The 25171-nt window shown below is 38.2% G+C and overlaps 1 pseudogene; it reads right to left on the bottom strand.

The window, feature by feature from the left end:
* Window positions 1-18007: 18007 nt before the first annotated feature.
* On the bottom strand, window positions 18008-18994 carry LOC127669312 (olfactory receptor 10A4-like; annotated as a pseudogene).
* Window positions 18995-25171: the final 6177 nt, after the last annotated feature.

Raw genomic sequence — 25171 nt, 5'->3', positions numbered from 1 at the left:
TCTTTTAACTTTCATAAGCATATTTATAGACATACATATACACAAAGTACATATAAGTACCCAATAATAAGTACTTATTTCTTAAAATAAACTTTAGAAAATTAAAATAGTTTTGATACTTTTAGTACTACATTTGTTTGGAGGGAGGTGTACATTAATCCAGTGCTAATATATTATTCTCTGTACAGTTGTGAAATGTAGAATGAAAGTGTACAATATCTTTGACATTGCAATTAATCTCTGATTATTTTAGGGATGCATTTACAATAAAATCTCACCCCTTGTGTGAATATGGCAGTGACTTGCATAGTATTGAAAAAAGAATGTTGTGTTTATGGAAATGAATCAAATATTGTTTGAGACCAATGTTAATACCCTCAAAATACTCTGTACAGACTTGCTTTTGAGATTTCAACCAAAGTAGTAATTAAATCGGTTCCATAAACCCTTGTTATCTGGGCTCCTACACCTTATTAGCACTCTGATTAAGCTGTTTTTTACTTTGATTCTTGCTCCATGCCTTATCCAATTTCTCCTTAATACCATTGCCAGAATTACCAGCAACTAGGTTATGGTACACTGGCAGACCCTGGACTCCTCAAATACAGGTTATAAGATTCTCAAAGCCTGTGATGAGACCTCTCCATTGTAAAGTAAAATAGGGAGAGATGCTGAAAAACCCTTCTGTTAAGGACATTGTCTACCTTGTCTCCGTGAATATTGCATAAGTGGAGGACTACGTTTCCCAGTGGTGCTTTTTCTCTTTTTTATATGTCTGACATCCACATACACTATCTGAGGAATATCACATAGTCCTTGGTTAAATCAAGGTTTCAACTCTGTTTCTACTTATAAAATCCTTCCCAGAAAGCACCTGGAAAGCCTCTCCATCCATGGTACATTAAGCCTCAACCCCTGTAAATTCATTTGAAAAACACTTTCCTTCTTTCCACAGTTTATATAGCCCTTGTTCACCATGAGTAAATATATGCACAAGCTATTTCACTGAATTTCTTCTAAAATTGCTGTAACACATAAATTCTTGGAGAAGTACCCCAACTCACCTGTAGCCAGACTAAGATCCTGCTGACCTAGTTGTTCCTGGCTCTACTTCATTCTTTTCTGTTTGTTATGCACCTGGACACTCCAGGAGATGAGGCAGAAAGCAGAAGTGGTGTGTGTGTGTGTGTGTGCATGTGTGTGTGTGTGTGCGTGTGTGTGTGTGTGTGTGTGTGTGTGTGTGTGTGTGTAAATAGTTATGCAGAAGCTAACCATCCTCACACAGACTAGTTGGATTGCTTTCCTGGAAGGTTGGCAATTTTTTCTCATGTCCTAAAAAAATGCACATTTAATATATATATATATATATATATATGTATATATATATATATATATATATATATATAAACATATAACAGTACTTTATTATTAGCTGTGCAAAACTGATTACCTTCTTTGTTTAGCAGATCTTTGTTGTTTAAGTTTCACAAAAGATGTTAAATCTGTTGAATATAAAACTTTTTCTTTCTTTTTTTTTTTTTTTTGGTTTTTTGGATTTGTTTTTTTCGAGACAGGGTTTCTCTGTATAGCCCTGGCTGTCCTGGAACTCACTCTATAGACCAGGCTGGCCTCAAACTCAGAAATATGCCTGCCTATGCCTCCCAAAGTGCTGGGATTACAGGTGTGCGCCACCACTGCCCGGCTGAATATAAAACTTTTACCAGGCAGTATAACTTGCATATTGAGAACTAGGAATTGGACCTTTCTGGCAAGGACTACTTATCAGACTAACTTGTGACTCACACAGAAAATTCATTCATATTTCCTCAATGTTATTATAACATGCATCTTCAGTAATTACTTACTGAATACTAAAATTAGTATTACTAATACTAAAAGAACAATATTGAGAATCTTATATAAGCATTTCTATTTACTATTATGATTAATATCCTGTATTTGCTTCTAAAATCATTTTCTTGGATCTGCCTCAAAATATTCTGGACTATGTTTTTGTGTCTTGTGCATGACACATAATCAATGTCTGTAGTCATCACTTTGTTTTCAGTTAATGTGATCACACAAATGATCTGTATTTGCATAGTTAGACAGCTTGGCACATGTTTTATGTGTTTTGACACAATTTTATTAATTCTTTGATATTTCATACGTTATATTTTGATCATATTCAGTTTCCTTCAATTCTTCCCATATCTACTCCCAAATCCATACTCACTTAAGTTTGTGACATCATGTTTTTAAAACCTACCCAGACCAGTTTGTGCTGCTGTATACTCTTGGGTATGTCATAATCCATTGGAACATGTTTCATCTATAAGAGGCTATATTCTTAATGAAAACTAAACTTTGTATTCCCAGAAATTATCATTTACCAATAACCTTTAAAATCAACATAACCCTAAACAGAAGAAAAACTTAAATCCTTTCTACTTAAATCATAAATAAATATGTCCACTCTCTCAACTTCTGTTCAAAATAGTACTTGAAATTGTATCAAGATCAGCGGGACAAAGAAGACTATCAAGGCTATAAATGTAAGACAGGAAGAATTCAAAGTATTTTTATTTACAGATAATATTATTTGAGATATAAAACATTCTAAAAACTCCACCAGAAAACTTCTATAGCTGATAAACATTCACCCAAGGCACAGGATACAAAATTAACACCCCAAAATTACTATCCTTCCTCTACACAGATGGCAAATATACTGAGGAAGAAATAATGAAAATTACTATTCACAGTTGCCATGGATGGTCCCAGCCGGGAAGATTCAGATCCATGGGGGAACTTTGGATTTCAGGAGAGAAACAGGTTTGGCAGTGACAGAAACAGAAACAACCACACACAGAGGAAGTTTGAATCTGAATGTATTTAGGAGCTCTAAAGTAAGGATTTTTATACAGGAAGAGTTGGAATTACCATTTCAAAAGATGTAGCCAGTGAGGCAGGCACAATTATAACCATTTGGCACAAGGAAATGCAAAATCAATCAGGTACAATATTTCTCATGTAACAGAGTCAGAGCATCAATTTACAGATGTCATCAATCTTCCTGATTGGAATACAGAGTCACTTGTAGTTAACAGTAAAACTTCAAAGAGTTTGAAGTTTCTTATACTCCCTTAGTCTTAATAAGTTTTTGTGAGAAATTCTTTTTTTTTATTCGATATATTTTTTATTTACATTTCAAATGATTTCCCCTTTTCTAGCCCCCCACTCCCCGAAAGTCCCATGAGCCCCCTTCTCTCCCCCTGTCCTCCCACCCACCCCTTCCCACTTCCTCATTCTGGTTTTGCCAAATACTGCTTCACTGAGTCTTTCCAGAACAAGGGGCCACTCCTCCTTTCTTCTTGTACCTCATTTGAGGTTATTTGATGGATTATGTTTTGGGTATTCCAATTTTCTAGGTTAATATCCACTTATTAGTGAGTGCATACCATGATTCACCTTTTGAGTCTGGGTTACCTCACTTAGTATGATGTTCTCTAGCTCCATCCATTTGCCTAAGAATTTCATGAATTCGTTGTTTCTAATGGCTGAATAGTACTCCATTGTGTATATATACCACATTTTTTGCATCAACTCTTCTGTTGAGGGATACCTGGGTTCTTTCCAGCATCTGGCAATTATAAATAGGGCTGCTATGAACATAATAAAGCATGTATCCTTATTACATGGTGGGGAATCCTCTGGGTATATGCCCAGGAGTGGTATAGCAGGATCTTCTGGAAGTGAGGTGCCCAGTTTTCGGAGGAACCGCCAGATTGATTTCCAAAGTAGTTGTACCAATTTGCAACCCCAGCAGCAGTGGAGGAGTGTTCCTCTTTCTCCACATCCTCGCCAACACCTGCTGTCTCCTGAATTTTTAATCTTAACCATTCTGACTGGTGTAAGGTGAAATCTCAGGGTTGTTTTGATTTGCATTTCCCTAATGACTAATGAAGTTGAGCATTTTTTAAGATGCTTCTCCGCCATCCGAAGTTCTTCAGGTGAGAATTCTTTGTTTAACTCTGTACCCCATTTTTTAGTAGGGTTGTTTGGTTTTCTGGAGTCTAACTTCTTGAGTTCTTTATATATATTGGATATTAGCCCGCTATCTGATGTAGGATTGGTGAAGATCTTTTCCCAATTTGTTGGATGCTGATTTGTCCTTTTGATGGTGTCCTTTGCCTTACAGAAACTTTGTAATTTTATGAGGTCCCATTTGTCAATTTTTGATCTTAGAGCATACGCTATTGGTGTTCTGTTCAGAAACTTTCCCCCTGTACCGATGGGTTTTCCTCAAGGGTCTTCCCCAGTTTCTTTTCTATTAGCTTCAGAGTGTCTGGCTTTATGTGGAGGTCCTTGATCCATTTGGATTTGAGCTTAACAGAAGGAGACAAGGATGGATCAATTCCCATTCTTCTGCATGCTGACCTCCAGTTGAACTAGCACCATTTGTTGAAAAGGCTATCTTTTTTCCATTGGATGTTTTCAGCCCCTTTGTCGAGGATCAAGTGGCCATAGGTGTGTGGGTTCATTTCTGGATCTTTAATCCTGTTCAATTGATCCGCCTGCCTGTCACTGTACCAATACCATGCAGTTTTTAACACTATTGCTCTGTAGTATTGCTTGAGGTCAGGGATACTGATTCCCCCAGACTTTCTTTTGTTGCTGAGAATAGTTTTAGCTATCCTGGGTTTTTTGTTATTCCAGATGAATTTGATAATTGCTCTTTCTAACTCTGTGAAGAATTGAGTTGGGATTTTGATGGATATTGCATTGAATCTGTATATTGCTTTTGGCAAAATGACCATTTTAACTATATTGATCCTGCCGATCCATGAGCATGGAAGGTTTTCCCATTTTTTGAGGTCTTCTTCCATTTCCTTCTTCAAAGTCTTGAAGTTCTTGTCATATAGATCTTTCACATGTTTGGTAAGAGTCACCCCAAGATACTTTATACTGTTTGTGGCTATTGTGAAGGGGGTCATTTCCCTAATTTCTTTCTCAGCCTGCTCATCCTTTGAGTATAGGAAGGCCACTGATTTGCTTGAGTTGATTTTATAACCTGCCACTTTGCTGAAGTTGTTTATCAGCTGTAGGAGTTCTCTAGTGGAGTTTTTTGGGTCACTTAGGTAGACTATCATGTCATCTGCAAATAATGATAGTTTGACTTCTTCCTTTGCAGTTTGTATCCCTTTGACCTCCTTATGTTGTCGAATTGCCCGAGCTAGTACCTCAAGTACAATATTGAAAAGATAAGGAGAAAGGGGGCAGCCCTGTCTAGTCCCTGATTTTAGTGGGATTGCTTCAAGTTTCTTTCCATTTAGTTTGATGCTGGCTACCGGTTTGCTGTATATTGCTTTTACTATGTTTAGGTATGGGCCTTGAATTCCTGTTCTTTCCAAGACTTTAAGCATGAAAGGATGCTGAATTTTGTCAAATGCTTTTTCAGCATCCAATGAAATGACCATGTGGTTATTTTCTTTGAGTTTGTTTATATAGTGGATTGCATTGATGGATTTCCGTATATTGAACCAACCCTGCATTCCTGGGATAAAGCCTACTTGATCATGGTGGATGATCGTTTTGATGTGTTCTTGGATTCAATTGGCAAGAATTTTATTGAGTATTTTTGCATCGATGTTCATAAGGGAAATTTGTCTGAAGTTTTCTTTCTTTGTTGGATCTTTGTGTGGTTTTGGTATCAGCGTAATTGTGGCTTCATAGAAGGAATTGGGTAGTGTTCCTTCTGTTTCTATTTTGTGGAATAGTTTGAAGAGCATTGGTGTTAACTCTTCTTTGAAGGTCTGATAGAATTCTGCACTGAAACCATCTGGTCATGTGCTTTTTTTGGTTGGAAGACTTTCTATGACCCCTTCTATTTCATTAGGCGTTATGGGACTGTTTAGATGATCTTTTTGGTCCTGATTTAATTTTGGTATTTGGTATCTGTCAAGGAAATTGGCCATTTCCTCCAGATTCTCCAGTTGTGTTGAGTATAGGCTCTTGTAGTAGCATCTGATGATTTTTTGGATTTCCTCAGTTTCTGTTGTTATATCCCCCTTTTCATTTCTAATTTTGTTAATTTGGATACTTTCTCTGTGCTCTTTGGTCAGTCTGGCTAAGGGTTTATTTATCTTGTTGATTTTCTCAAAGAACCAGCTCCTGGATTCGTTGATTCTTTGTATGGTTCTCTTTGTTTCCAATTGATTGATTCCAGCCCTGAGTTTGATGATTTCCTGTCTTCTACTCCTCCTGGGGGAATTGGATTCTTTTTGTTCCAGGACTTTCAGGTGTGTTCTTAAGCTGCTAGTGTATGCTCTCTCCATTTTCTTTTTGGAGGCACTCAGGGCTATGAGTTTTCCTCTTAGCACTGCTTTCATTGTGTCCCAAAGATTTGGGTATGTTGTGCCTTAATTTTCATTAAATTCTAAAAAGTCTCTGATTTCTTTCCTTATTTCTTCTTTGGCCAAGGTGTCATTGAGTAGAGTATTGTTCAGCCTTGATGTGTATGTGGGCTTTCTGTTGTTTTTGTTGCTATTGAAAACCACTCTTACTCCATAGTGATCTGATAAGAGGCATGGGATTAGTTCGATCTTCTTGTATTTGTTGAGGTCTGTCTTGTGACCAATTATATGGTCGATTTTGGAGAAGGAACCATGAGGTGCTGAGAAAAAGGTATATTCTTTTGCTTTAGGGTGAAATGTTCTATAAATATCAGTCAAATCCAATTGGTCCAAAGCTTCAATTAGTTTTACTGTGTCCCTGTTTAGTTTCTGTTTTCCTGATCGGTCCATTAAGGAGAGTAGAGTGTTGAAGTCCCCCACAATTATTGTGTTAGGTGAAATGCATGCTTTGAGCCTTAGTAAAGTTTCTTTTACGAATGAGGGTGCCCTTGCATTTGGCACATAGATGTTCAGAATTGAAAGTTCTTCTTGGTGGATTTTTCCTTTGACCAGCAAGAAGTGTCCCTCAGTGTTTCTTTTGATGACTTTAGGTTGAAAGTCAATTTTATCTGATATTAGAATGGCTACTCCGGCTCGTTTCCCGAGACCATTGGCTTGTAAAATTGTCTTCGAGCCTTTTACTCCAAGATAATTTTTGTCTTTGACATTTAGGTGTGTTTCCTGTATGCAGCAAAATGTAGGGTCCTGTTTCCTTATCTAGTCTGTTGGTCTATGTCTTTTTATTGGGGAATTGAATCCATTGATGTTAAGAGATATTAAGGAATAGTGATTATTACTTCCTGTCATTTTTGATGTTCTTTTTATATTTGAGTGGTTATCTTCTTTTGGGTTTGATGAAGGAAGGTAACTATCTTGCTTTTTCCAGGGTGTAATTTCCCTCCTTGTATTGGAGTTTTCCTCCTGTTATTCTTTGCAGAGCTGGGTTTGTGGAAAGATACTGTGTAAATTTCGTTTTGTCATGGAATATCTTGGTTTTACCATCTATGGTGAATGAGAGTTTTGCTGGGTATAGTAGTCTTGGTTGACATTTGTGTTCTCTTAGAGTCTGCATGAGATTTGCCCAGGATGTTCTAGCTTTCATGGTCTCTGGTGAGAAGTCTGGTGTGATTCTGACAGGTCTTCCTTTATATGTTACTTGGCCTTTTTCTCTTAGTGCCTTTAATATTCTTTCTTTGTTTAGTGCATTTGGGGTTTTGATTATTATGTGACGGGAGGTATTTCTGTTCAGGTCCAGTCTGTTTGGAGTTCTGTAGGCTTCTTGTATATTCATAGGCATCTCTCTCTTTAAGTTAGGAAAGTTTTCTTCCATAATTTTGTTGAGGATATTTGCTGGCCCTTTCTGTTGTAAATCTTCACTCTCATCTATACCTATAATCCTTAGGTTTGGTCTTCTCATTGTATCCTGGATTTCCTGGATGTTCTGGGATACAAGCTTTTTGCATTTTGCATTTTCTTTGACTGTTGAGTCAATGGTTTCTATGGTATCTTCGACATCTGAGATTCTTCCTTCCATCTCTTGTATTCTTTTGTTTATATTTGAATCTGATTTCTTCTCAAGGTTTTCTATCTCCAAAGTTGTCTCCCTTTGTGATTTCTTAGTTATTTCTACTTCTGTTTTTAGATCCAGGATGGTTTTGCTCAGTTCCATCATTTGTTTGTTTGTGTTTTCCTGTAATTCTTTAAGAGATTTTTGTGTTTCCTCTTTAATGACTTCTGCCTGTTGACTCAAGTTTTCCTGCATTTCTTTAAGTTTTTTTTTTTAACCTTTCTTCTTTATTGGCTTCTATCTCTTGGGCCTTATTCTCCTGCATTTCTTTAAGAGATTTTTGTGTTTCCATTATACGGGTTTCTAGCTTATTCATGTTCCCCTGTATTTCTTTAAGAGATTCATTCATGTCCTTTTTGTGTTCTTCTAGCAGCATCATGAGCAGTGATTTTAAATCCAAATCTTGTTTCTCTGGTGTGTTGGCATAACCAGGACTTGCTGATGTTGGAGAGTTTGGTTCAGATGCTGCCATATTGCCTAAATTTCTGTTAGTAGCGTTCCTGCATTTGCCCTTTGCCATCTTGTTCTCTGGAGCTAGTTGGTCTTGTCTCTGGCTGGTGTTTCAGCCTCCTGAGAGGCTCTAGGGCAATTTCTGCAACACTGGATGGCAGGGGTTCCCCTGTTGCAGATTGCTGATGTGCTGTTCTCCTCTTGGGTGCTTTTGCAGCCCTAGTGTGTTTTGCCCCAGATTGTGACTGTGAACCAGATGGTGCCTGTTTGCTCCTTCAGGGAGTGCTGAGGGGTGTATGCTGCGGGGACCTTTTCAGCGTGCTGATCACTCTGCTGGCCAGCGGAACTCCCAACCAGGTTGGTGCACACAAGGCTAGCCTTGCTGCTCAGGCTCTGAGTCTAGGCAAAACCTGGCAGACCCAACCAGGTTGGTGCACACAAGGCTAGCCTTGCTGCTCAGGCTCTGAGTCTAGGCAAAACCTGGCAGGCCAATGTCTGAGCAAAGTTCCCCTCAGCTGTGGGTGTTAATTGGGTCTGTCAGGTGGACAGGATGGCGGCGTGCGCGCGCTCCCTGAGAGTGCTGGGAGAGTCTGCTGGGCTAACAACCTCCTGGCCTGGTCGGCACACAGAGAGCCCACCGGGCAGCCCAGGGAGTGGGGGCAGCCCAGGGCTTGACCGTCTTAGACCCCAGCTATGTCATCCTCGGGCTAGCCTGTTAGCTGGTTTTGCCTGCTAGATCTCTCTGGCTTCCCGTAGACAAAATGGCGGGGGCTGGCGCACCAGCCTGGACAAACAACCTCCTGGCCAGGTTTGCACACCGGTGGCCCCCGACCAGCTCAGTGCCTGGGTGCAGGCCAACGCCCATTGGGCTTAGACCCCCACGATGTTGGGGTCAGTCTGTCTGATTTCTCTGGTGTCTGAGAACCAATATGGAGGCCTTGTAACTGACTGGCGGGAGGCAGAGTTCTGATGTGGCTTCTGTGTGGTGAAAGGCGTCATAAATCCTCCGCTGCTTGCAGCCCGTGGTCGTGGGCGCAGTGTCTGCTTGGACCCTGTCAGCTTGGTTCAACTGCTGATGGCCCTTCCTCTGGACCAGCCGCCGCTGCTCCACTTGTGAGAAATTCTTATCTAACATTTAACTTTTACCTTGTAAAAGCTTCTTGACTTAATCAATGCTTTCCATACCACAGTGTCAGAGCCTCATCTACATACACACAGCCATATAAATCTACATGTGGTTGGAAGGTTGTAATTATGTAAATGACTATGAGGCAAAGTGTTGCGATTCTTTTTTTATTTAATTATATATTTTTATTTTCTATATTCTTTGTTTACATTCCAAATGATATCCCCTTTCCCAGTTCCCCCCTCCCCATATGTCCCATAAACCTTCTTCTCTCCACTCATTCTCCAATCACCTCTTTCCTTTTTCTCTGTCATGATACTCCCTTCCAATGCTAGATCAAGACTTTCCCCTTACTTCTTCATGGGAGTTATTTGTTATGCTAATTGTACCTTGGGTATTCAGAGCTTCTGGGCTAATTAATATCCACTTATCAAAGATTGCATTCCATGTGTGTTCTTTTGTGACTGGGTTACCTCACTTAGGATGATATTTTCCAGATCAAACCATTTGCCTAAAAATTTCGTGAATTCATTGTTTCTAATTGCTGAGTAGTATTCCATTGTGTAAATATACCACATTTTCTGTATCCATTCCTCCATTGAGGGACATCTGGGTTCTTTCCAGCTTCTGGCTATTATAAATAAGGCTGCTATGAACATAATGGAGAAGGTGTCTTTATTGCATGCCAGGGAATTCTTTGGGTATATGCCCAGGAGATGTATAGCAGGGTCCTCTGGAAGTGTCATGTCCAGTTTTCTGAGGAACCGCCAGACTGATTTCCACAGCGGTTGTACCATCTTAAAACCCCACGAGCAGTGGAGGAGTGTTCCTCTTTCTCCCCATCCTGCTGTCTCCTCAGTTTTTAACCTTAGCCATTCTGACTGGTGTGAGCTGAAATCTCAGGGCTGTTTTGATTTGCATTTCCCTAATGACTAATGATGTTGAGCATTTCTTAAGGTGCTCCTCGGCCATCCGAATTTTTTCAGGTGGAAATACTTTGTTTAGATCTGTACCCCATTTTTAATAGGGTTTTTTGGTTCCCTGGGGTCTAACTTCTTGAGTTCTTTGTATATAATGGATATTAGCCCTCTATCAGATGTAGGGTTGGTGAAAATCTTTTCCCAATTTGTTGGCTGCCAATTTGTCCTTTTGATAGTGTCCTTTGCCTTACAGAAACTTTGTAATTTTTTGAGATCCCAATTTTTAATTCTTGATCTTAGAGCATAAACTATTGGTGTTCTGTTCAGGAACTTTTCCCCTGTGCCCATGACCTCAAGGGTTTTCCCCAGTTTCTTTTCTATTAGTTTCAGTGTGTCTGATTTTATGTGCAGGTCTTTGATCCACTTGAGTTGAGTTTAGTGCAGTTCTTAAAAAGAGTTTGAGGTCAGTGACTCTACTTCAAAGAACGGATTATTGGCTGGGCCATTAGGATACCCTTGTGAAGAGAGGAAGAGAGGAAGTTTAGAGTAAACTGCTTTTTGAGAACTATCGGCTCAGAATTATTTTCCAATCTGGAGAGTTCCACAGCCTCCCCAGGAGACTTTCTCGCCCTTGGAGTTAAATTCTTTAGCCTGTGGAACTTTTTTGTCACACAGAATCTACTGGGGCTGATGTGGCACACAGTAATCTGAAAAAATATTTTGGAATAAATCTAAGAAAGTGAAATATTTCTTGAGTGAAAAAGTTTAGGATACTGAAGAAATTGAAAAAACTACTAGAAGATGAAAAGACCTTTCATGCTCATGGATTGGTAGGATTAGTATTCTGTTAGAGCCATTCTATCAAAAGCAATCTCATATTTAATTCAATTTATATCAATTGTGTTTTTATATGAATCTATCGTATACATTTTGAGTTTTCTATTTTACAATTTTTGTGTACAACAAAATATACTCACACAAGTTTAAGCGTTCATAATTTTTAATGTGTAAATGTTGGTAATAGAACTTTAAAAATAATAAAATTGTGTGATATGTCACTCATTTAACACATTCTTATGGTATAATTTAATAGAATATAGAAATGGTTTTACTTCATGTTGAATGTAATAGAGATAGCATGTCTTCTAACAATATGTCTAATAATTTTTACCTCTTTGACCCATCCAGCAGGTCCATTTATTCTCGGGTCCCGAAGAGCCACTACCTGAGGGTCAAAAATGGGGGAAAGAGAGAAGGGGGCCAAGTACACTAACAAAGTCAGAGTCAGTCTGGGTTGTGTCAAGGCCTCATTTAATGTCGGGGAGGTAAGTGGGTTTTAAGGCTTACAGAGAAGGAATTGACCTTCACACAAGAGCAAAGGAGGGAAGGGCGGAGACACCCCTAGCAATGGAAGCAGGAAGCGAGGAGGTCATCCAAGTGGGGACACCCGGAGTTAACACAGGCAGGAACATTCCACGGTTAGGGCAGGAACATCTTGTGGTATTCTCTGGAATCTTCTCGCACCGATAGCTCAAGGGGAAGGCTCTAGTTAATTGTTCTTCCTTCTAGGCAGCTGCCACCTTAGGGCTGTGAGTAAACATGACTCCGAATAGCTCGGGACGGTTCCCCACACCTCTTTAGAATGTAATATGTTCATTTTTTGCTTAAATATCCACCATAATTACTTATGAAATTCTTCCTGTACTCTTATTGACATTAAATACTTATATAATGTTAATTCCTGAAAACTGATTTAAAATGCATTTAGCAAAATAGATATTGAGGTGGATGGAGGGAGGAAACTAAAAGGGAGGGGAGATGGGAAAGGGAGTGGGCTTTGAGGGGATCAGGTATAGAGAAAGCAGGAGACAGAGAATGGAAATCAGAAGAGTAGGATGTGCATCTCTAGGAAGTGCCAGAGACCTGGGACAGGGCAGGTCCCAGATTGTCTATGGGGGTGACTCTAGCAAAAAATCCTAGCAGTGGGGGATATGGATCCTTAATTGGCCACTTCCTTTAGCTAGGCTTGACTCCCAGTGAAGGGATAAGAACAACAGCCCACCCACAAAAACTTCAACCCAAAATGTGCCCTGCCTATAAGATCTGCAGAGACAAAGACAGAGCAGAGCTAGAAGAATGGCCAACCAATGACTGGCCCAGATTGAGACCCATCCCATGTGCAATCACTAATCCCTAACACTATTAAAGATAACTCTATTATGCTTGCAGATAGGATCCTAGCATAACTGTCCTTGGAGAAGCTTCACCCAACAGCTGACAGAAACAAGTGTAGATAGAGATCCACCACCAACATTACCTGGAGATTGGGAAGTCTTTTGGAAGAGAGACAGAGAAGAATTGAGACCTCGACAAGATTAGCAACTTCACAGGAAGACTAATAGAGTCAACTAAACTTGACCTTTAGCAGCTCCCAGAGACTGAACCACTAACCGAAGAATGAACATGGACTGGACCTAAGCCCCGAGACATATGTAACGAAGGGTATAGCTTTGTCTTTATGAGGGTTCCCCAAGAATGTGTGGTGACTTTACCTGTCTGTGGACTCTGTTCCCTAAATGGGTTGCCTTGTCTTACCTCAGTGAGAGAGGTTCCACTAAGTCTTGTAGTTACTGAAGTTCCAAGAGGAAGAGGAGGTTATGCTACTCAGAGGGTAGGTCCCTCTTCTGAGATGAGAACAGGAGGAGAAACTAGTGGAGGTCCTTTGGTAGGACCTCCTGGGAGAAGGTCCTACTGGGAGAAGACGGAGCACTGATATTAGAATGTAAAGTGAGTAAATAAACACATTAAAAAAAAACACAGATATCCCATCTACAGACAAGTTTTGGGATGTCCTGCACTCCAGTTGTTCAGGACCCACATGAAGACAAACTTTCACATCTGCTACATAAGTGCTGGGAGGCCCAGATCCAACCTATTTATGTTCTTTGATTGGTAGTTCAATCTCTGAGAGCCCAGTAGTCAAGGTTAGTTCTCTGTGGTCCTCCTGTGGAACTTCTATCCCCTTAGAGGCCACAATCCTTTTCTTTCTGTTCTTCCATAAGAGTCCCCATGTTCAATCCATGGTTTGGCTGTAGGTGTCTGTGTCTGACTGACTTAGCTGCTGAGTGGAGCCTCTCATAGGGAAGCCATGATACACTCCTGTCTGCAAGCTTAACAGAGTGTCATTAATAGTGTCAGGGATTGGTGCTTGTCCATGGGTTGGGTCTTGGGGGGGGGGTTGGTTACAGGTTAGTCATTCCTTCAGTCTCTACTGCATCTTCTTTCCCTGCATTTCTTGTGGTCAGCATATATTTTGGGTCAAAAGTTGGTGTCCCTATCATTCCATTAGGTTTTCTGTCTGGCTATAGTAGGTGGCCTCTTCAGGTTCTATATCATCAATGCTGTGAGTCGCAGCTAAAGAAATGCCCATTGATTCTTGGGTATCTTCCTTATCCCAGATCTCTGTCTCTTCGTGGATGTGTTCCCTACCTCCTCAACCCTTTCAGTGTAGGCTTCTTTGTTTGGCCTCAGTAGCAGAGGATGTGATTAGTATCACAGAGACTTGATAAGCAAAGTGAAGGAATACCCATGGGTCTCCAACCTGCTCTGAGGAAAAGGGGGTCAGGGAAGGATTGTGGAAAGGGTGAATTGGAGGTGGCCAGTATGCAGGATGTAAAGCAAATACATAAATAAATTCTAAATACATAAATATCAAAATAATTAAATCTATAAAATTGTGTGTGTGTTTTTAATATTAAATTATCACATTAGAGAAAAAAGTGGTCTGTGCAGAAGACAGGTCAGCTTAAGTACTATATTTATAAAAATGGCATTTCCTGAAGATGGAGAAATGGCTCAGTGATTAAGAACACTGTGTGTTCTTCCAGAGAAGCTGGGACCAATTCACAGCTCCCATGTGACAGCTCACTACTGGTTGTAATTTCAGTCTCAGGGGTTCTGACTACCTCTTCAGACTCCTGGGCACTAGGCATGCATGTGGTGCACAGATATATATGCAGCTAAAACACTCATAAATATTAAATAAAAACTATAAAAACAAAATAGTAGTTCTTGGTCCACATAATTTGATTTACACATAATGATAATCACAGTCAAATAAGCATTTATTGTTCTATAATGCAATCAAATACATAAAAAGTGATATGTTTACCACAATCACTTAACATGAAATAAATATACAAATTAATAAACAGTATACTCACATATAGCTGAAAAATAATACTTTCCACATACTTGTTAGGCTTTTATAAGTATGGTAGCTTGTGTTTAGTTTGTTGTTGTTTTTTTGCACATGTTCTTTTGCAGGTATTACCCAATAAACTCATTCAGAATACACTACAGGAGCTCAGGCTCTGTTCTGTTGGCTCTCTTCAGTTGAATATAGTCAGGTTCCTATTTGGTTTTGTTCTTGTCTGATCTTTTTCCTCTATGTATGTTACAAGAGCAGTTTTCTTCTTACAGTGTTTTATGTTTTCCATATGCATATGAGTTCTCATGGGAAGAATCTTGCCTTAACTTTCTTGTTTATAACATGCAATGGTATGTTGGGTATGTTCTAGTTTTAACAATATTTTATTTTTGAAGCTGCTTCCTGATGTCAGCACTATCACTGTTGTAGATTTTCAAATTCGTCAAATGAACAGAAGCTATTCAGGGACTAAGCATGCCTTATAGTTACTTGAGGATGCCATTTCACTATGCTGTTTTGGTCTTTTTGAAAGAAGAAATCAGGAGAAGGGAATGGAGAAAGGGGTACTCTATAAGTGGGGACAGGGAGGGGGTAGCATTTGGGAAGTAAATAAATAAAATAAATGAGTAAATAAATATAAAAATAAAAAAGTAGAAATCAAACAGTACAGGAAAGTCAGATTTAATTCATAGGAAATAGTACTAATGTTTCACAACTTACCCCAATTTCTGAATTTTGTATTCTATCATCTAATGACTAATTATCAAAATCAGGAAATTGGAAAAAGTAAAATATTACAAGTCCCATAATATGTTGGCCTAATTATGACAGAAGGGTTTCTAGTACTGTATATCTTCTATTCCAGTATCTAATCCAGAAATCCAGTTGACATTTAGTTATTATATATCCTAATTTATTCTAGTCTCTTATAGTTCATTAGCATTTTTATCTTCTGTGACCACACCTTTGAATTACTAATTTTGCTAGACTGTCTATGTATTTGAATTCATCAAGTGATTCTTTTTTTTTTTTTTATTGAGGTTGTACATATTTGGCACAAATACCAAAGAATGTTTCCTGCTTTGCTTATCTCCGTTCAATATTAGCGGGATGCACTGTATTTTAATCTCCTGATTAAGGAGCAATTAAATTATTTTAAACTATTTTCCTTTTGTAATTACAAATATTTTAAAGCATTTTTCTTTTGTATTTCCTTTTAAAGTAATAGAAGTCTTGGGAGAAGTACTTAAAGACTATGGAAATGTTCTGTGATCCTTCAAAACATTAGGCACTGTATTCAGCAACTCAGTGATTTTTTCCCCAACACTATGACCTTAAAGGTATTTAATGCATGTAATTAGGCTCTGAAGAATGATTCTGAGGAGTAGATAATTTTTGTCCTTCTGTTTAGGTGAATCCTGCCTACAACATTACTGCAGTTTTAGTGTAATGGTAATTTTTTTATTTCTTTAAAATTTATTGTATACTTAATTATAATTTTATCTTCCTTTCATTATATACTTATTTGATTATAATTTTATTTTGTGCATTATAATAACTTCTATGATTAATTGTGCTCAAAGTGCTTCAACTTTGGCCATTGAAAGCTCTTTGAAATTGACTCCTTGTGTTTTCAGCATGTTGCATGTGCTTCATGATTTTGATGGTTTGTTGTCTTATTTTTGACATGACCCTACTACTTCTCCAAGGAACTCTGGTTTCTTTTCTCATGGAATGACACCCAGAATCCAATTATCTGATGCTAGCTGACCTTTTATATTAGCCTTCCATCACCTGTAAACCCATTTCAATTCCTGTATATGATGCATATGTGTGTGTTTGTGTGGTGTGTGTATGTATGTGCGTGGTGTCTGTGTGTGTGTTTCTGTGTGTGTTTATCTAAAACTATGATGTTGAGAATCACCTGGCTGGAGTTCTTTTCTGTATGTTGGAAATCATACATGGGGGGAGGAACTATAACTAAGCCCACAATTTTAGGCTCTGGGTGCTCAAAGCCTTGAGTGTGGACTGATCTAACAGTACACAGAGTAGAGGCTAACAAATCAGTACCCTGAGAACTACTTAGCACTTCCAGTCCAACGCAATGGGTTTACATGTGCTGAGGAATATGGAATTGTCCCATAATGAGCTGAGATCACTTAAAAATAATTTGTCAGAAGATCTCCAAATGTGTTCTGATTCATATGCACATACATAAACTTATAAATTTTAGAAAAAATCTTGCAAATATGTCAATAACTTTGTTTGTCTTTATTTCTTCTCCTGTAATATCACTAATATTTTCTTTCAAATCATTTAGATCTTAGAAAATGCTGACAGTTACTTCCCATACATTTTCATTAATTGTTTGTAGCATATAGTTTCAAAAGTTGACAGTTTGCATTCTTTGAATGTTTCCATGTTCTGTAAATAGAATCTACAAAAGAACTATGTAATTCTACATTACATGTGTATGTAGTTGCATCTGAAGAATTTAATGACTTTGATGAGAAGAAATACATGGCCTCATAGGATTTTTTTTAAAGATTTATTTATTTATTATATGTGAGTACACTGTAACTGTCTTCAGACACCAGAAGAAAGCATCAGATGTCTTTTCTCTTTTCGGATGGTTGCGAGCCACCATGTGGGTGCTAGGATTTGAACACATGACCTATTGGAAGAACAGTCGGTACTCTTAGCCACTGAGCCATCTCTCCAGCCCCTTAAAGATTTATTTATTTATTATATGTGAGTATATTGTAGCTGTTTTTAGATACCCCAGAAGAGGACATCAGATGTCATTACGGTTGGTTGTGAGCCATCATGTGGTTGCTGAGATTTGAACTCAGGACCTTCAGAAGAGCAGTCAGTGCTCTTAACCACTGAGCCATTGCCCCAGCCTGCCTCATAGGATTATTAAGGTGTTAAGTGCAATGTTTTGAGAACTTGTGTAGAGTACAGAGTTAACAGACATATCAGGGGCTGAACAATGGCTAAGAATGGATTCTGAGAACTTGTAAGGTTCCTGAGATATTAGCATGTGATTTTAAATTCTGCCAGAAGAAAATGTTAAGTACTGGATTAACCTACTAAAGTTATTTAGTAGCAAGCATACTTTTCCATTTTTTACAATTAAAAATAGTGCCAAGTAAAGAGAATACTCTAAAACAAAGTTATGTTTCTAAAAGATTGTTTTAAGACAGCCAGGAAAACCACAGTGGTTTTCTTTGTTTGCTTTGACAGACTGTGCACTTGTTCAGGAGCACTTTAGGATCCTCAGTTACTTATTATCAGAACTTTCTTCAGGCCCAGAGTTCTTCTCAGTGCTTCCTTTACTTCCTTGTTCCTCAAGCTATAGATGATGGGGTTCAGCATGGTGTCACTGTTGTTTAGAAGAGGGCCAAGAGTTTGTTCATTCCTGGTAAGTGGCTAGACTTTGGCTTCAAGTAGGTAATAGATCCTGAGCCATAAAAGAGTGTGACTACAAGTAGGTGTAAGGAACATGTGGAGAGAGCTTTATGGCGCCCCTCAGGGGAAGGCATCACCAGCACTGCAACCAGAATTCTGACATAGGAATAAATGATGAATAAAAATGGACTAGATATACAGAGGATTGTTACCACAAAGATGGCAGCCTCATTTTGGGATGTAGCTCCACCAGGCAAGCGCCAGGACAGGTGGAAGGTCACAGAAGAAGTGGTCTATCTCACAGGGTCCACAGAAGTCCAAAAAGAAAACAAAATTAGTTTGTCCCAGCCCTACTATAGATCCCATTCCCCATGAAACTATTGCTAAATGGGCACACACACCACGACCCATTTGGGTTGCATAGTGGAATAGGGAGCATATGGCCACGTAACAGTCCAAGGCCATGGCTGCCAATATGCAGCACTCCGTTATACCAAAATATGAGAAGAAAAACATCTGTGTGGCACATCCCTCCCGAGAGATCTCTCGGGCCTCACTCACAAGGCTCTGCAGCATCTTGGGTATGACAGAGCAAGTGTAGCCAATTTCCAGGAGAGACAAGTTGGCCAGAAAGAAGTACTTGGGGGTGTGCAGGGCTGAAGTGGTACAGATGGCAAGCGTTATGAGTGCATTTCCTGTCAGTGATACTAAAAACATGAGGAGGATGAGGGTGAACAGGAGGAAGCATTCTCCAAGGACTTCAGAGAACTTAGCAAATACAAAGTGTTTGACAGACAAGCTGTTCTCTTGCCACAGAGAGCAGTTGACACTCATCTGGAAGACAGAACAGTAAGTCATTAGAAGGTTTCTTGCAGATGAGGGAAATTTATCCTTTTAATAATTTGAGAGCCTGAGTTACATCAGAGACAGAATCTTTATCTGCAGTCATAAAATCAAAACTTAGAAATGATTTATCCTCACAGATTTTCACATCTAATACTTTCTCTCTTCACATTAGTTGATATTCCAAAGTGTACTGAACATTGAGCAAAGTGTAAAAATATTTACAGAAGATGATGGAAACTTATAGTCCTGGCACTGATGAAGCTCAGGCAGAAGGCTTACCATGGGTATAAGTTCATGTGTCATGTAAGCTATCATTCAAATAAAAGAAAAGGAAAAGTATTAATTGTATCTCAGTTCTTTACACATTCTTCTCATTAAGTAGTTATCAATGTTACACAGGAAATTTGATCGACTCACACTAATCTATCTGATTTCCTGTTGCCTCATATACAGTCACTTCAACCATTCTCTCTGTGTATTGGGCCCATATTATTTTGTGATTGCTATTGCTAGTATTTAGATCCATGCATTAAACTTATCATTTCCTCAAGACCCATATTTTTGAAGGGAAAGTAAAATCAAATAACAATTCAATAAATAAATAATGACTGTTTTTAATGTATAGGATTAAAGACAGCGCACATACTGATGTCTGGACAGTAATGAGGTGGTCAGAAAAGCTTCTTATCATAACACAATACCCCTTCATGCCACAATCCTCAATCTGACTGCTGATTCTGCAACTTAATAGTTCCTATTTTTTTATAGAACATGTTTTCTTATTGATGGTATCACTGCTTATACATTATATTTCTGTTTTCATAATATTGTTTATGATATTCTATGAATCAGACTATTGAGTTAAATAAAGGGAAAAAGACTAAAAGGAATGGTGACTTAGTATGTAGTCCAGGCTAACCTAAAATTCCTAATTCCTCCATCTCAGTCTATTGAATGCTAGAATTCTAACAGTAAGACATGGTGCCTGGCTTGATAGAAATTTCTTCCTAACCTTCCATCTCAACAGACCTTACATTTCAATACCATCAAATTTCCTGTGTTTCAATACACGTGTTATCTATACCCTTCATTCCTCATTCATTTTTGCACAGGGTAGCTGATATGTGCTTGCTTGGTTGCTTACATAAAAAACTGTTCATTCCCAGCACAGCCTTGTCTGTTTTCCAGATATCCTCCATCTCTTCTGCATATAGTTTCACTCTGTTTTTCACACTATTACTGCTAAACTAGCCTTTGGTATTCTGGTAGTGACTACTTCTCCTTTCTTTCACAGTGTAGCCTTATACAGAGATTGAGTATGGACTTCAATGTTCTTTTTTTTAAATTTATTTATGTTTTGATTTGTTTTTTTTCGAGACAGGCTTTCTCTGTCTAGCCCTGGCTGTCCTGGAATTCACTCTGTAGACCAGGCTGGCCTTGAACTCAGAAATCCGCCTGCCTCTGCCTCCCAGAGTGCTGGGATTACAGGCGTGTGCCACCACCGCCCAGCTTGACTTCAATGTTCTTATCATTATATTGACTATCTTTACCAGTCCATGAGTTCTCATGTAATGAGAATTTCCAGTGTTTAGCTTACTCTGGCTCCTTAGGTATTCTACCTGTTCCTGCCCATTACATTCTCTGAAGTTCAGTCTCACCACCCTCAAATATTGGAGCCACAGTGAACTTATTTTTCTTCCAGTCTGATAACATTTTCTTTCAAATGAGATGACCTTTATTGTTTTGTGGGGTCTATGTGTCTTTACTGAAGTTTGTGTCTTCTTGCCAAAAATCTGAATACACCACATTTTTTTCCTGACAAGATAGAATAGGAGACATCCCCAGCCTATTAGGCCTTCCCTCTCTTCACTTGATACAATGAAATGACACAGGTTATGCTATATTGTATGTGAGTAGATCAGTTCATGGTTGATCCACAAATCAATTGTGGGCTTCAGTATTTCCAAATTATAAATAAACATGTTACCCATGTTCATAAACACATGTAAGGCATACATATATACATGCCACACATATGTGTGTGCCTATATATTAATGCAGAAACACATACACAGAGAAACACAATAGAGTAGAGCAAGGCAAGATTGTACGTGAGTTAAAATGTTAGTATTAACACCAAATCAGGGTAACAGAATTTGTTCACACTCTGCTTCTTCATTTGGTCACTTGTAAAAGGGGCTGAGAAAAAAATGTGTTCCCCATGAGGTTGTTACAGTGAGAATTAAGTTAATTTTCCAAATCACTTAAATTGATCAGGTACTGAATGCTTATTAGCTACATAGGACATGAACATGTGTGTATGTCTTCTACCCATAACCACTTTAGATTTACCTCTGTGTATACGCTTTTTGGGAAATTTCTCATCATAATACATAATTTTTGTTCCTATTAACTAGTTGATCACCAGATTATTTTTCTATAGGGGATAATGAAAACCACTCCCCCCAAGCAAAACATTATAAAACAAAACAAAACAAAACAAAAAACCCAAAACTATACATAGTTTTCTTATCCTGGGGACATTTAGTTGTGTATACTAGCTTATTGGATCTATTAGATTAGATATGCACCCATTCATGCAAAAGTTTTAAAACTCTAAGTATAGAGAACACAGGAAGTATTGCCTTAAAGCTCTGACAACTATGAAGCAGGAGGTTTGCTCTACTTACTTGATGTCTCTGTGGATTCTGTGCTTGTAAAATTTGCTGAAATGCTTAGGGTCCTAGCATGAGGGTTGTAATGCATTTTACACTTATTTTAATGTACTGTAAACATTTCTCTGTATTAAATTAAAACAAAACAACATCAAAACCCAATAATTAACCCTCCCAATGCCAACACATAAATGACTATTTTTTAACCTGAAATATTTTTTCAAGCACCTTGCCTTTCATTACTAGTGTCTGCATTCTGTATAGGTAGCTCTGTAGTTGCCTCTCTCAGTTAAATTTCCAGAAACTCAGCTCAAGGCCCAGAATGTTATATTTTCCTTTAAATTTGTGTCATAAGAATTATTTTCTCAGAAACAGTATCAAGATTCTTGAGAAACAAGTGTCACAACACTCTGTAGATATCTCATCTGCCTCTCATTTCTTATATTTTTTGACTTAAATTGTGGGTGCACTATTTCCTTGTAAGCTCCATATGATGCAATCCTCCCCATCTTTCTAGTTGAACTGTTTGAACTGGTTTCCTACCAATAGTCAACTATATTTTATATATAGACTTTCAGGGTTATAAAAAAAATCAGGTGTGCACTAAGCACTGGTAAGATTCTGGTAATATGAATATGAAGGTTCATATTACAAACTGTGTTTTTATTGGCAACTGTATATATGCAAGACATGGTATATGATATGAGAGAACACTGAAATCTCACTGTCTTGGTGTTGCGTGATACCTTATATAGGCTGAAGATAAAAGTCAAGCACACTCTACATAGTTTTGCTTTGTGAATGGAGCAGGTGAAAAACAATCTTGTTTTTCGTGTTCTCATAAGATTAGAAGTGTTCACTTGTGGGTTCAGTCCCTTATCTGATCTTTTTAGGCCACCACACACTGTTAGAAAATTTTCTGAAACACTACAGTGTCTGTATGTAGAAATCCTCAGGAAGTGTTCATCTTCACTACTATCTAGTAACTATTTCTAAATTCTATAACAGCACATACAACTTGTGTATCTTGCTTAGGAACATTATTAGGAGGCTCACCCCTGACCTCCCAGGTTTCTCCTACTCACTCACCATTTATTAGCACAACACAATAGAGACAGTGGGATCGCTTAACTAGATTACAATGTACAGTATAACTTGAGTGTTTCAGAATTAAGTGAATTTTAATTTACGATGATATAAGTGATTAACACAATACACAGCTGTTTTTGGAGAGGGATACTGGAGTCTGCCTAAACTTTAACAGTCTTCAAAAGAAGAGACAATACTTGCTTAGAATAACAAGAATGGAAAATGTTTTGAGTATCAGATATCCTTTTATATCCCTTAATTCACTCTCCTCATGCCTAATCTTGAAAAATTAATTATGACACCCACCTCAAATCACAGTAAATGAAGAGATAATAAGATAGTTTCTATTTCTGATTAGCTACTTCAAGGTTTCTCTTCATCCTCTCCTTACAACATACATGGAACACACAGCATTCCCATCTTCTTCTCTACATTGTTTTGAAAAGCTTTTGCTACAGTCAGACACCATGCCTGATGTCAAGAAGATTGCTTCTCTCAGGAGAGAGAACTGAGAAATGTCCAATATCACACACACACACACACACACACACTCCCCAGACACTTAGTTTACTATTCCAATTATATGCATTTTCTCCTTTCCTGGAAAACAATGAGCTACAAGCATATTATGCAAAAATTCTGTCTTCTGAATCCTTTTCCTCTTACTCTCCTCAGGAGACTCATAATCTCTTCTCACTGGTGAGTTCCAGGAGGCTTCAGATTGCCCTCCTGAGAGTCTTTATGGATAGAACAATAGCTCTGTGCAGAGGAGCAGAACTCTACAACAGCCCTTTCTCCTGAGAAATAGTTCCATCACAGAACATCTGAATCATTTCATCTACAAGGAAATATCACAATAAGATAATCATCTTTCTACTGAATCAAAATAGCCACACTGATGACAAAGATCCAGCATAAGGCCTCCTAGAGAAAAAGTCATATAAACCACAGCTCTTGCTCATGCCTGGGCACTCTGAGTTTTGTGTTTATGTGATGAATATTATATTCTTATCTCGTTAGTGATAGCCGAGTAAAGTTTTCATTCACATCATAGTATGCTTCATCATACTGTGGGTTTGCTGTGGATGCTAATTATTTCTATTTGTTATGAATTATCACTTGTTTTTTTAAAAATCATGAAAATACTTTCGATTTTATGAAATGAAATTTTTATTATCTACAATAATTTTGTGTCACTGATATTATACACTTACTGATTTCTAAGAAAAATTATTCTACTATACTGCTGTACTCAGTCCCTACTATTGTGTGGTAGGTGATTGTTGTTCTTATTACCTTATCTTTGTTACAGTAAGGTTGGTTTAAGTTTTATTCCTGAATGCAGGAACAAGTGACCTGATTTGGGCAACAGAAATAGAGGCATTGTTCCATGTTCTACTATACTTTAGAAGAGTTTGAGGGTTATTATTTATCCTGTATTAAGTGATTGACAGAATCCATCAAAATGTATGGGATGGAAACCAGATGAGGGAATATAGAGTGCTGACCATATCCTAGACACTACCCTAATAGGGCAAGAGTGGAGCCGCTCTCTACCCAAATAAACCTTGAGTCTACTCAACCACATAGAGACTAAAGCCAGGTCATAATAGCACCAGTTAGGCTTCTGTTTCCCCAATAGAGGACTGGCTTCTCAGAAATCATATGATGGCAGTTCTTCTAACTGATAGGCTTGGAAAATTCCTGCCTCTTCCAGAGTGCTTTGGCATTTGAATTGCCATGCAGCATTTACAGTTGCAGGTCTTCAATCTGGTCTACATGTGTAAATTAGGTGTCTTTCCAGTATTTTTTTTTCTCCCCTAGTCCCTGTGTCCAGCTCTATGAACTAGCCCTGCCATTTCAGTTCCCAAACTGTGCTCTGATATAGTCTCCTGGAATTTTTATACCATCCATACCCAACACCACCAAGAGCCTGATCCTTAGCTCCTCTAAGCACCCAGAGACCATTGTTGTACAACAACTGATCCTGGGTAAGGACCCACAGAAAAACTCAGCTGTTCAAAGATTTTACTTCGTTAGCACTATTTTAGATAAATACAGAGTTTGTGTTTCTAAATCAATCAGTATTGGTAGGTTTTGTTTCAAGGACTTTGCACATATAATGACATAAGGGAAATATTACCACAAAAGAAATTAATTTATTTTTATCACATCATATGATAGTATAATAAAACTAGAAATCAGTAGGAGAATACATAAACTTCAAAACCATTTAGTTTGGAACAAGACACATTTGGGAGTCTAGTCAATCACTGAAAGGATCAGAAAGTAATTTGAAAGTCCCTAGACTTAAATTCAAGTTAACATATAACTTTCACAATTTTTTACAAACACATAAATGCACTCCTGAGAGAAAATTCTGAGATGGAACTTGCATAGGAATAACTGATTTTAAATCAAT

Source organism: Apodemus sylvaticus, chromosome 19 (genome assembly GCF_947179515.1).
Source record: "Apodemus sylvaticus chromosome 19, mApoSyl1.1, whole genome shotgun sequence".
Taxonomy (NCBI): domain Eukaryota; kingdom Metazoa; phylum Chordata; class Mammalia; order Rodentia; family Muridae; genus Apodemus; species Apodemus sylvaticus.
Note: the sequence above shows the minus strand (reverse complement) of the source record. Positions and strands in the feature narration are given on the sequence as shown.